Below are 13,224 nucleotides of genomic sequence, written 5' to 3'. Positions count from 1 at the left end.
CAAGTCAGTGTATCAGGGGGTCACAGGGAAAGTTGAGTTTCCCTTTGATGAAAGTGATGCAAGACAGGATTGGGTCCATGTAGGTCATGACTGGCACAAAGGTTTATTTTTGTGTGTTTTGCTCTCTATGGTCTAAACAAAGTGGGAGGGGGAATATGTGACAGTGTTGTGCCCTGCCATGGTGTCAAAACAGTTTTTTACCCACAATTCTCATTCAGGAAGTCTGAGGGCCTCCAGGGTGCAGGTATCATTCAGAGGAAAATGGATTTTCATTTTCCTCATTGGTTTGTAAAACCTGATTTGGGACCTGGACCTCAGAGATTTCGTAGCAATTTGGGAGGGGTAAAATCCGGGGTCCTGGTTTTGGGAAACACCAGCACACTAATTTGGCAAGTATGTGCTGAGATTTTAGGAAAGACTCCACCTAGGGCTCCATCTAGAAGAGAGGTGAGAGCTGGAGCAGCAAGGGGCTGCTAAGTGTATGGAGAGATTGAGAAAGCTACCAAGTGGTATGTAAGCACAGTGGTTCTCAGTCATGGTCTGTGGGACCAGACTAAAGGCCAGGTGGTTGCTGGTTATTTATTTATGGAAGAGACATGCTGGAAAACCCCTCCAAGGAAAACACATTGATTTGGCTTGCTGAACTATCTTTTAATAAAACTGGGCAAGAAAAGTCCTTAAAAAGAAGTAAGCAAGTAGTTGAGTCTGTAAAGCTTTACCAACTGAAGCAAGTTCTCACTATATATATATATATATATATATATATATATATATATATATTAGTGTGTGTGTGTGTGTATATATATATATATATATATATAAATATAAATATTTACACATTGGTGAAAAACAACTATTTGATCCCCTGCAGATTTTGGAAGTTTGAATTTGTCCACTTACAAAGAAACGAAGGGTCTATAATTTTTTATCATAGGTGCATTTCAAAAGATAGAGACAGAATATCAGCCAAAAATCCAGAAAAACCACATGATACTAATGTTATAACTTGAGCTGCAGTTCAGTGAATAAAATAAGTATTTGATCCTCAAGTTAAACATAACTTAGTACTTGGTGGAGAAACCCTTGTTGGCAAACATTGCTTGTAGTTGGTTACCAGGTTTGCACATATCTCTGGAGGAATTTTGGTCCACTCTTTACAGATCTTCTCTAAATCCTTAAGGTTACTTGGCTGTCACTTAGCAACTCAAAGTTTCATCTCCCTCTATAAACTTTCTTTAGAATTAAGATCTGGAGACTAGCTAAACCACTCCATGACCTTAATATGCTTCTTTTCGAGCCACTGTTTTATTGCATTGGCGGTATGTTTTGGGTAATTTTCATGCTGGAAGACCCATCTACGACCCATCTTCAGTGTTCTGGCTGAGGGAAGAAGTTTCTCATCCAAGATTTTACAATACATAGCCCAGTCCATTGGCCCTTCAAAGCGGCAAAGTTAGCCTGTACCTTTAGGAAATAGCCCCAAAGCATAATGTTTCCACCTCTGTGCTTGACTGTAGGGATGGTGTTCTTAGGGTCATAGTCAGCATTTTTCTTCCTCCAAACACGGAGAGTCGCGTTAATGTCAAAGAGTTCAATTCTGGTCTCATCTAACCACAGCACTTTCTCCAATCCTTCTTTGAATCATTTAAATGTTCATTGGCAAACTTCAGATGGATTTGTATCATGTGCCTTCTTAAAGAGAGGGACATTTTGGGTGCTGCAGAATTTCAATCCATGGCGGCATATTGTGTTACCAATGGTTTGTTTGGTGATTATGGTCCCAACTGCCTTGAGATTATTCACAATCTCCTCCCGTGTAGTTCTGGGCTGATCCCTCACTTTTCTCATGATCATCTTTACCCCATGAGGCAAAATCTTGCATGGAGCTCCAAACTGAGAGCGATTGATGGTTATTTTGTATTTCTCCTATTTGCGAATAGTCACTCCAACAGTTGTCTCCTTCTCAGCAAGCTTCTTGCTGATGGTCTTGTATCCAATTAAAGCCTTGTGCAGGTCTAAAATGTTGTCCCTGATGTCCTTTGACAGCTCCTTAGTCTTGCCCATGGTGGTGCCCAAGAAAGAGATTCTGCAGAGAGGTGTCTTTTATACACATAGCCAGTTGTCATTTGCGGCACCTGCTTAAATTGACAGAACTAATCTGTGTACCATATGAGCATATACAGTAGCCTGTCTGTGGGAGCCAGAATTATTGTTGGTTGGTAGGGGGTCAAATACTTAATTTTACCCTTCATTTCTTTGTAAGTGGGCAAACGTCTCCCCAACAAATATATATATCAGAATACAATAACACAATATAATGATTTCTGATATTTTCTTCCCAAAGTAGTACAATAGTCATAATATATGTACTGTAAAGCACATTGCACACAGCATGCTAGTATAGTACAGAGCATACAATCCAGGGTGTGCCTAAGGCATACTAAGACAGCTATAATTTAGAATAGCATTTTTAAGCTAATCCCCTTTGATTATTACTGACCCTTACACAGCATGATTTTTTATTTAGATATACAATATCAAAACATTGCCTAGTGAAAGCATTTTAGTGATAGATTGTCATACAGTTTTTCACAGTTCAGGATATGATTTCAGGGCTGAAAGTGAAACAAAGCTTTTGCCTTGAATCACATACACTCATTATGACTGTTAAGAACATTGAACTTTCATGAATCTAATTTAATTATTCATGTAAACACACGCAGAATGCAGGCTTTCTAGAAATTGTCATCTATTTGAATAATCTGAAGTGTGTTGAAAAAAAGTGTTGTAATTCAGTTTTATGTAAATGGTAGTTATTGGTTTATAAGTATTATTTATTACTGATTATTATATCTTAGTTAACCATTTGAGCTCCGGAAGGTTTTACCGCCTTTGTGACCAGGCCATTTTTTCCTATTTAGTATTGCTCTACTTTAACTGGTGATTGTGTAGTCATACAATGCTGTACCCAAACAATAATTTTTTTTTTCACACAAGTAGAGTTTTCTTTTGGTGGTACTTGATCACCACTGGGCTTTTTATATTTTGTACTATAAATACAAAAATGCCAAATATTAAAAAAAATATTATTTAAATTTTTAACTAAATGTATTCTGCTATATTTATATGGTAAAACAAAAGCATATAAGTATATATTGATTGGTTTCCGTGAAAGTTATAGAGTCTACAAACAATGGGATATAATGGAATTTTTATTTATTTTTTTTAATACTACTAATGGTGGTGATCAGCGACTTAAAATGGGTCTGTGATAGTGCAGCAGGCTGACACTAACTGACGTTGAGGGGAACTGACTAACTGCCACTGACATCACCAGTGACATTATTACAGTGATAATACTATACATTGGGGTTTATTTACTGAAGCTGGAGAGTGCAAAATCAAGACTCACTTCTACATAGAAACCAATTAGCTTCTAACCTCAGCTTGTTCAGTTATGGCCAATTCACACTGACTTGCACAAAAATGTATAGAAAATGGATGTACATTTCCAACCATTTTAGCCACGCACTGACATCCATTGACATCCATTTTTGCGTCCATTGATTTACATTTTTGACATCCATTGAAATGCATTTTAGTGTGCATCAAAGTGTACTGCATTTTCACAGAAAATCCTGAGCTCTGTGTTGATATTCATTTACATCTGCTTGCATCTACTTCTGTTTGCATCCTTTGTGTTGCGCTAAAATGCATACATGTCACATTTTAGTGCAATGCAGGTCAACGCAGTGTTTTGGTGTGAATAGGACATATTGGAAATGATTGTCTTTCAGATGTACTTCCGTCGATCTGTGTTTTACAGCTGCACTAAAACGCAGATCAACACACTAGTGTAAATTGGCACTTAAGCTTTGGCAATAAAACCTTGAAGCTGGTTCATTCCTATGCAGAAGGGAGCCGGTTTTTGCACTCTCCAGCATTAGTAACTAATCCCCACTGTCACTGTACTAATGACACTGGCTGGAAAGGGGTTAATATCTAGGTGGATCAAGGGGTTAAATGTGTTTCTAAAAATGTGTAATGTGCGTATTATGTTCTGATTTTACTAATTATTATTATTATTATACAGTATTTATAAAGCGCCAATAGTTCGCTCAGCGCTGTACATTACAAAGGGGGACAGAACATGTGACAGAACAATACCAATACAATGCAAAACATGAGGGGATCGAGGGCCCTGCTCTTTCGAGCTTACAATCTAGGAGGGAGGGGGTGGTGGTGGTGGTGGGTGGTGGTGGATCTACTAATAGATCTCTTTGTTTCTCATCCCTGCTTTGCACAAATGAAAAACAGAGAGATTGTTTCTATTGTACAGAACTCTGTGTGGATTGTCAACACAGGGCTCTGGTCTGTGATTGCTCCCAGCTGATCAGCAGGTCCTGGCCATGAATCATTGGCTAGGATTTGCTGACAGACTCCTGCTGTGTACAATGACAGTAGAGTAGTCGGGAAGGGGCAAGCTTTCGAGCTCAAAACCCGGAAACAGGCATCGGTGTCCCAGTACATCTCTTTGCCTGCATGGGCCACCTGTCCACAGTGCATTGCAGGCAGGCAGTCCGGAAGTGGCTAGATTCAGGATTTAAACAGTTCATATATCAAGCAGTTCTGTAATTTATTAAAATTATAATTATAGCAAGTTTTACTAACTTACCTACTTCAAAACTAAATCTAGAAACAAATGTGTTACTAAGTGTTACTAAAGTTAGCTTAGGCTTCAGGGCAGTTTCTTTTATGGTTATGTACCTGGTCTCCCCAGACTTCTTGTGCTATATACTGTACATACAGTATATTATATTACAGTTTTAGTAGAAGAGTTTCTGGGCACTTCATGGGTTCTACAAAAGAGGAAAGTAGCAGATAAAATGTTTAATCCAGACTGATGATTTGGTGAGACACAGTCCACCATTCTGAAGGTGAACATCAATACAGTATACTATACTGTGTATAGACATATATAGCCCCAAAAAGACCCATGCCTGTATCATCCCCCCGGCCTACAATGTATAGCCCTTAACCTTGCGCCAGTAACACTCCTCTGTAAACATAGCATTGATATAAATAACAGCACTCTTGTTTAGGAACAGCTTCAAGGGCAAAATGAGCCATGGCCATAGTAATCAATGAATATACATATACAATATATATACTGTATATATATATATATATTCATGCAAAGAAATAAGATGTAATAAGATGTAATAAGTGTAATAAGTGTAAGAAATGCTGTAAATTAAGAACACTTTTAGAAATTGTTAACAGTTTATTTGTATCAATTAACAAAATGGTGAGTAATTGAACAGAAGAGAAATCCAAACCAAAACTAAAATTTGATTTGATTACACTTTATTTTTAAAACAGCATCAGTTCTTCAATTCTTGTAGGTACACTTGCACACAGTTTTTGAAAGAACTCGGCAGGTAGGTCATTCCAAACATTTTGGAGTACTTACTACAGATCTTCTGTGGATGTAGGCTGCCTCAAATCCTTCTGTCTCTCTCTCTCTTTGTTTCTCTCTCCATATGTTGAATGTGATGTTTGCAAAGATTTTGCTGCAGGTGAACCTTCCTTGTGTATGTATTTGAAATAAAAGACAATGATAAATTATCTGTGAATATTTAGGCACAGATAGTTTTTCATTGTCACCCCATCTTCTCTTTTGTTTCAATAGTTATTATGAATATCTGATATTTGTATAAAATTGGATAGCAGAAATGAAGTTAAATTCAACATGAGAACATTCAGTTCTGAGTTATGGTTAATCTGCAGTCAGTTCACAGATCTCTAGAATAAGAGGGAGTACAGCAAAATGCTGTATTACTCTCAGCAGGTTCCACTTTCAACCTATTAGGGGTCAGGTGAATTTAGAGAACAGTTTGAGAAAATTTCAGTCTTTTATGCAGCTCTCATGGAGAGGGTCCAAGCTTCCATATTCTGAATCAGACCACATAGAGTCTGCAGTACAAATTAATCATGTCAAGATACAGTTTATGTCCCAGAACACAAAATAGCGAACCTGACAAACTTTAAATGGCAAGGTGCATTTATAGGGGCTGTTTTGTTAGCAATTGAACTTAGGAAACTTTTGGCAGTTTTGCAGCTTCTCATGCTTACAAAATACAAGACTATAATGTAGAAAGTATAGACAAAGACATCACTTCGTAATATGTGTTTTTTGACAATATTTTATCTATAATGTGTTATTATAAAAATTATGGCAATTGAGCAATGTTTTGCAGAGCCATTATTGTAACAACTTAAATGTGTTAGTAAGTGATTTGAAAAATCAGTTAAAGTGTATATAAAGCCAAAAGTAGAGTAGGGAAGGGTGAGATCCTCTGCCATATTTGTATTGTTGTATGCGTCCCAGTAGGGAGAATCACCATTATTTATTTTTCTTTTTTTGGAGAGATTGTGTTACAGCTACCGTAGATAGTCTTACAGAACAGACAGTGCACAGTCCATATGTGTTTATCTGCTACTTCTCTGCTAACAGGAAACACAAACTTTATTATAGAGAAAAGACATTGAGTGTTATCAAAGATGCAGCTACAAACTTGTAAACACTTGCATCTACTGGTTATACAATGTATTCCAACACCCCACTCAACAACTACTTCTTATATTAGTCCCACTTTGGATCTCAGTTCTATAAATCTGTTTCTTGTAAGTGGTTTTGTCAAAGCATCTAATCCGTTTTTGTTTCTTATGGGTTGGAAGTCTTTGCATCTCATCCCATGAATCTGACTCTGGTTTTAATGCTATGCAAGAAACAGAGATTTGGCTGGGATGTCTTTATTGATTCTGGTGGATTTTTTGATTGAAACCTCTTGTAGCCTAGTTTCTTCTTTTACAGTATTTGAATTGGCGGTATTAATTTCTATTTCTATGTCATTTTGTGACTTATCTTCATGTGACACTGAGGTGGAATTTCCTTCAGTTTTAAGTGCTGGTGTTAGTTCATGGAATTTTGAACACACTGAAGTTTCATAGACAATTACACTTCTGCTGATGGTTACCTTGTTTGTATCTTAATTAAGTATTCTGTATCCCTTTTGAGATTCACTGTGCCCCACCTTCCTTTGCATGAGCATCCCATGTTGTATGTTTTTCTTTTGGGATGTGCACATTGGCTTTGCTTCCAAACATTTCTATATGGTTCAAATTGAGGGTCTTTTCATTCAACAGTTCATATGGAGGTTTCCTCATAAGTCATAATTGCCTCCTCTCCAGTATGTGGTTGCCATTTCTGCATCAAACAGCATGGTTTTTCAAACGGAGTACCGTTCTTTCTTTCTGCAACCCTATTTAGTTCTGGTTTGTAGATACACTAGTTGGAAATATTATGCCATGGTTTCTGAGAATCTCTTTTGTTTTATCACCTGTATATTCAGTTCCATTGTCTGTGAGCAATATATGCAGCATTCTGACAAACTTGTTGCTTACTTACATAGATACATAGTTAGTCTGGCTGAAAAAAAGACAAAAATCCATCCAGTTCAACCATTAAAAAAAAAGTTATAAACCCAGCAAAGCATGATATCATTTGCTCCCTCAGGGAAAAAAATTCCTTCCTGATCCCCTGAGAGGCAATCGGATATTCCCTGGATCAACTTTACCTATAAATGTTAGTATCCAGTTATATTCTGTGTATCTTAGAAAGAATACAGGCATTTTTTTAAAGCAATCCACTTAGCTGGCCAGAACCAACTCTTGAGGGAGTCTATTCCACATTTTCACAGCTCTCACTGTGAAGAAACCTTACCATGTTTGGAGATTAAATGTCTTTTCCTCCAGACGTAAAGAGTGCCCCCTTGTCCTCTGTGATGACCTCAGGCTGAAAAGCTCTACACCAAGTTCACTATATGAACCATTGATGTATTTATACATGTTGATCATATCCCCCCTTAATCTTCTCAAGAGAGAATAAATTCAGTTCCTCTAATCTTTCCTCATAGCTGAGCTCCTCCATGCCTCTTATCAGTTTGGTTGCCCTTCTCTGTACATTCTCCAGTTCCCCAATGTTCTTTTTGTGAATTGGTGCTCAAAACTGAACTGCATATTCCAGATGAGGTCTTACTAATGATTTGTACCAGGGGTAATATGATATCTCTCTCTCTGGAATACCTCTTTTAATACAAGAGAGGATTTTGCTCGCTTTAGAAATTGCAGCTTGGCATTGCATGCCATTATTAAGCTTGTGATCTACCAGAACTCCCAGATCCTTCTCCACCATTGATTCCCCCAGTTGTACTCCCCCTAGTATGTATGATGCATGCATATTCTTAGCCCCCAAGTGCATAACTTTCCATTTATCAACAATAAACCTTATTTGCCACATAGTTGCCCAATTAAGCAGAGCATTGAGGTTGGCTTGTAAATTGAAGATATCCTGTAAGGACGTTATTCCACTGCACAGTTTGGTGTCATCTGCAAAGATTGAAATGGGATTTTTAATCCCAGACCCTATATCATTTATAAATATATTTTAAAGTAAGGGTCCCAACACTAAACCTTGGAGTACACCACTGACAACCCTAGACCATGCAGAGTATGAATCATTAACCACCACTCTCTGAATACAATCTTTTAGACAGTTTTCTATCTATTTACATACAGATTTTTCCTAGCCTGTAGACTTTACCTTACACATTAGCCCTGTGTGGGGAACTGTGTCAAATGATTTTGCAAAATCCAAGTATACCACATCCACCGCCACCCCTCTGTTCAAGGTTTTGCTCACCTCCTCCTAAAAAGAAATCAAATTTGTTTGCCAGCTTCTGTCTTTCATGAATCCATGCTGTCTGTTGCTAAAATATTTTTTTCCAGCAGGAACTCATCTATGTGGTCTTTTATTAAACTCTCCAGTATCTTCCCAACTATAGAAGTCAAACTAACAGGTCTATACTTACTTGGTAAAGATTTTGACCCTTTTTTAAATATTGGCACCACATTGGACTTACGCCAATCCAGTGGTACTTTGCCAGTAATTAAAGAGTCCCTAAAAATTAGAAACAATGGCTTTGAAATGACAGAGCTCAATTCTTTAAGGACCTGTGGGTGTATGCGATCTGGTCCAGGTGCTTTATTCACCTTTATACTATCTAAATATTTTTGGATCATATCTACTGTGAGCCAATGAGGATCATCTGGAGCTGTCTCAATACCATGCCCATTATGGACAAGAGCTCCCCCATGCTCCTTTCTATACACAGAGCTGAAGAAGGTATTTAATAAATTTGCCTTCTCTTTGTCCCCAGTCACCCACTCTAGATTATTTTGTAAAGGGTCTACATGCTCGGACCATACCTTTTTACTATTAATATATTTGAAGAATTTTTGGGGGTTGGTCCTGCTATCTTTTGTAATCTGTCATTCGTTTTCATTTTTTGCGGCCTTTATTTCCGTTCTGCGTATTCTGTTATATTCTTTATAATGTTTAAATTATGATAGTGTTCCTTCATTTTTATATTTAATAAAAGCTCTTTTCTTATTATCTATAGCTTTTTAACTTTGGCTGTAAGCCACATAGGTTTGATTTTTAGCCTTTTAACCCCTCTGGTGGTATTCCTGAGTGTAGCTTGGGGTTACGTTTCAGTACCAGAAGCGGTAACCCGGAGTTACACTCGGGATTACACTGCAGCGTTGCCCTGGGATCACTGGATCACTTACCTTGTCCTGCGGTCCCACACTGTCCTCTTGCTGCATCCCCAGCCATGTCCTCCGGCTGATGCCGGCATCCCTCTTCCGGGTTCCATTCCCTGCGAGCGTTGGGATGTATGGGAGATGGAACCGGCAGGAGATTCAAAAATGTAAAAATTTTACATACACATGATACACTAAAATCCAATAGTATTACATTACTGTATCAAACCATTTCACATACATTTTGTCCCTAGTGCTTTGCCCAGTGCCCTGCCTGTATTTTTACCGTTCTTTCTGCCTGGAAACTGAGAAACGTCCATGGCATCCAAAAAGCGTCCCTTTAGGTCAAAAGCAGTTTTAGACCAGCTAGAGAACAGCGATAGTAAATTAGAACCACTTTCAGAATTGAGCCATAGTGATTAGTGGGGAAATTCATCATTAGACACTGAAAACGATTCTGCGACTGAGATCAGTGACGTTCGAACATGGCGCTCTATTTCAAATTTCAGTGTTTTTGTTTGATTACATTATTGAATTAAATTTATTAATATTATATTATTATTTTTTATGATTATTTATTATACTATAATTTATGATTTCGTGTTTCCAATTTTATCATACCCGGGATGTTTACTAGACTCTTGTTCAGACAGATTTCAGTGAGTTATTCCTAAGAATTACAGGCCTACAATAAAAAAACAACATATTTCCATTGAAAACAATGTACCACTTTGAGCACAGAAATACTGACATAATCATACCGCTAGGGAGGTTAAACTTCTTGCCCATGAGAATATATTTTGCAGTGTGTTCACATACAGTCTTTTTGAAGAACTCCCATTTCTGTGTTTTGTTCATCAATGCCAATACTCCCTCCCAATCTAAGTCTTGGAGAGCAGCTCTCCGCCTTGGAAAATTAGATCTCTTAAAATTGAGCATTTTTATTTTTCCCGTATGTGCTTGCTGTTTACAGCTAACAATAAATTAAATCATGTTATGGTCACTGCTACCCAGATGTTCTTTTATATGGAGATTTGTAATAAGCTCTGCATGGTTTGAGATCACCAGGTCCAGCAGAGCTTCTTTCCTAGTGGGGGCCTCTATGAACTGTACCATAAAATTGTCCTGTAGTAGGTTTAAAAATGTTTGCCCTTTAACTGTTCCTGCAGTACCATTACTCCAGTCAATTTCCGGGTAGTTAAAATCCCCCATTATTATCACTGTCCCAGCCCTTGCAGTCAAATACTGTTCAAGTGTCTCTGGTACTTCACTTTTGTTGTGTGACAGATATAGTGTAGTATACCTGGAGCAATCATCTATAAAAGTGAGAAAATACCTGTTCTCCATTGGAGCACAAAGATCTGAATGAAGTAATTCCAGAGTTTTTTTTTTTAGCTCTGCTGTTACTATGCTTTGGAAAGGCTTTTCTTGTCATTTTCCTTTTATGCAGATGTTGCATTTCATTGTTTGAGCACATGGACTAATTTTTATTCCACTTGCATAGTCATTCTCAATTAATTTATTTATTATGTCTGGACTTCTGTGCTCAAGTTGTCTGTGCCATGTGTGAATGCAGTTTTTCCTCCTTGGCAGTATTATCCACCTCATTGCAGTTCAGCTGATACAATTCATCTGTAATTTTAGCCTTTGCAAGTAAGATATCATTTTTGGGATGGCACATCTGTCATCTTGAAAAGTCACTACATAGCCTTGTTTTGTGAGTTTCTTCAGGAGCAAAATATTTATTTCCAGAACAGGGACATACAGGACATTTTCACAGGTGACATTCTAGCTTTACAGATTATACCATCTGCTTTTAAATTACCTTGTTTCTTGCACACAAATAATTCACATGTTTATTGTTTCATTTTACTGTTGTAATTCTTACTTTTCATCCTTAACCACTTGCCTACTGGGCACTAATACCCCCTTCCTGCCCAGGCCAATTTTCAGCTTTCAGCGCTGTTGCAATTTGAATGACAATTGCGTGGTCATGCAACACTGTACTCATCTGAAATTTGTATCACTTTTTTCACACAAATAGAGCTTTCTTTTGGTGGTATTTAATTGCCACTGGGTGTTTTATTTTTTGTGCTATAAACAAAAAAAGAGCAAAAAATGAAAAAAAAAAAGTTTTCTTTGTGTGTATTGCAAACAGGTAATTTTTCTCCTTCACTGATATGCATTGATGCTGCTGCACTATTAGGCAGCACTGATGGGCACTGATAGGCGGCACTGATGAGGTGGCAAGGATAGGCAGCACTGATAGGGGGCACTGACAGGTAGCACTGATCGGCAGCTCTGATAGGCGGCACTGATAGGCGGCACTGATATGTGGCGCTGATGATGCTGCACTGATATGCAGAAATGATGGGCACTGATTAACACTGATAGGTAACAATGATGTGCAGCACTGATGGGCACTGATGGGTGGCACTGACTGATGGCACTGGCTGGTGGCACTGCTGGTCACCGACTGGTGGCACTGCTGGGCAGCACCGCTTGGTTGCACTGATGGGTGGCACTGCTGGGCACCGGTGGGTGGCACTGCTAGGCACTGATGGGCACAGATGGGTGACACTGCTGGACACTTGTGGGTGGCACTACTTGGCACTTGTGGGTGTCACTACTTGGCACTTGTGGGTGGCACTGCTTGGCACAGGTGGGTGGCACTGTTGGGCACTGATCATCAGTGCCCTGATGATCAGTGCCGATCTGTTTTCTGACAATTGCCAGTTATTGGCAGTACTTTCCTGTGACAGTTTGAGTAAAATGCAGCCGACAACCTGCAACTGCATTTACCCTGTGATCTGCTGTATCATTGGACACAGCTGATCACATGGTAAAAGGCAATGTCAAAAGCAAATGTATACTAGATGTTTCTTTGTGAACTGGATCATGTGCTTCCATATAATTTTTTTTCTTTTAATTTTAAGTATTGTCAACTTTTAAGTCCCTGTTATTAAACCTTTTGCCTTAATATTAAGCCTTTTGTTGTCTATAAGACTGTTTGTTGCAGATCACAAACAGTGTTAAAAATGTATATTCAGGCATCAAAATTCAGCTTAAAAAGAAAAAAAAGCACAATGATAATTGTAATGTCAAAGAAAAGATGAAGGGTAGACAGTAATCCAAAATAAAAGTTAAGTTAGCTGGGAAGAAATGGAAAAGAATAAAATAGAAAAACTGAAAGGTCACCTAGGGAGACAGTAATATATACCAGCCCTACAAAAGCCAACTTATGAAATGAAAGTCACTTCTTAATCCACTCAAACAAATGAATGCTATGTCCTTTTAAAATCTTAGTTAATGCTAATTAATCTCGTTTGCAGAAGCGGATGCCATTGTTTCACTGGAATTCTTTGCATCTGTTGGTTATAAAAATAGGCCGTTGTTCTTGTACAGCTGTAATCACTTGCAAAGCCTTGTTGCTTAGGTATTAATAGCCAAGGATGGCACGTAAACCATTTTGACAGTATTGCACATAGTTTTAAATTTAGGATGAATTATTTCTCCAGCTATAACATAGCTACATTCATCTTATGTTCTTTCGACCCC

At 38.1% G+C, this 13,224-nt stretch overlaps 1 protein-coding gene across 1 annotated transcript in view; it reads left to right on the top strand.

Annotated features, from left to right (window-relative positions):
- The window catches only part of IL1RAPL1 (interleukin 1 receptor accessory protein like 1), a 1,773,934-nt gene that overhangs the window by 1,077,069 nt on the left and 683,641 nt on the right, over nt 1–13,224 (top strand). The window lies entirely within an intron of this gene.

Source organism: Staurois parvus, unplaced genomic scaffold, assembly GCF_062004578.1.
Source record: "Staurois parvus isolate SC_StPar_1 unplaced genomic scaffold, SC_StPar_1.0 ptg000145l, whole genome shotgun sequence".
Classification (NCBI taxonomy): Eukaryota; Metazoa; Chordata; class Amphibia; order Anura; family Ranidae; genus Staurois; species Staurois parvus.
The sequence above is the reverse complement of the archived record's forward strand: the minus strand, read 5'-3'. Positions and strand labels throughout refer to the sequence as shown.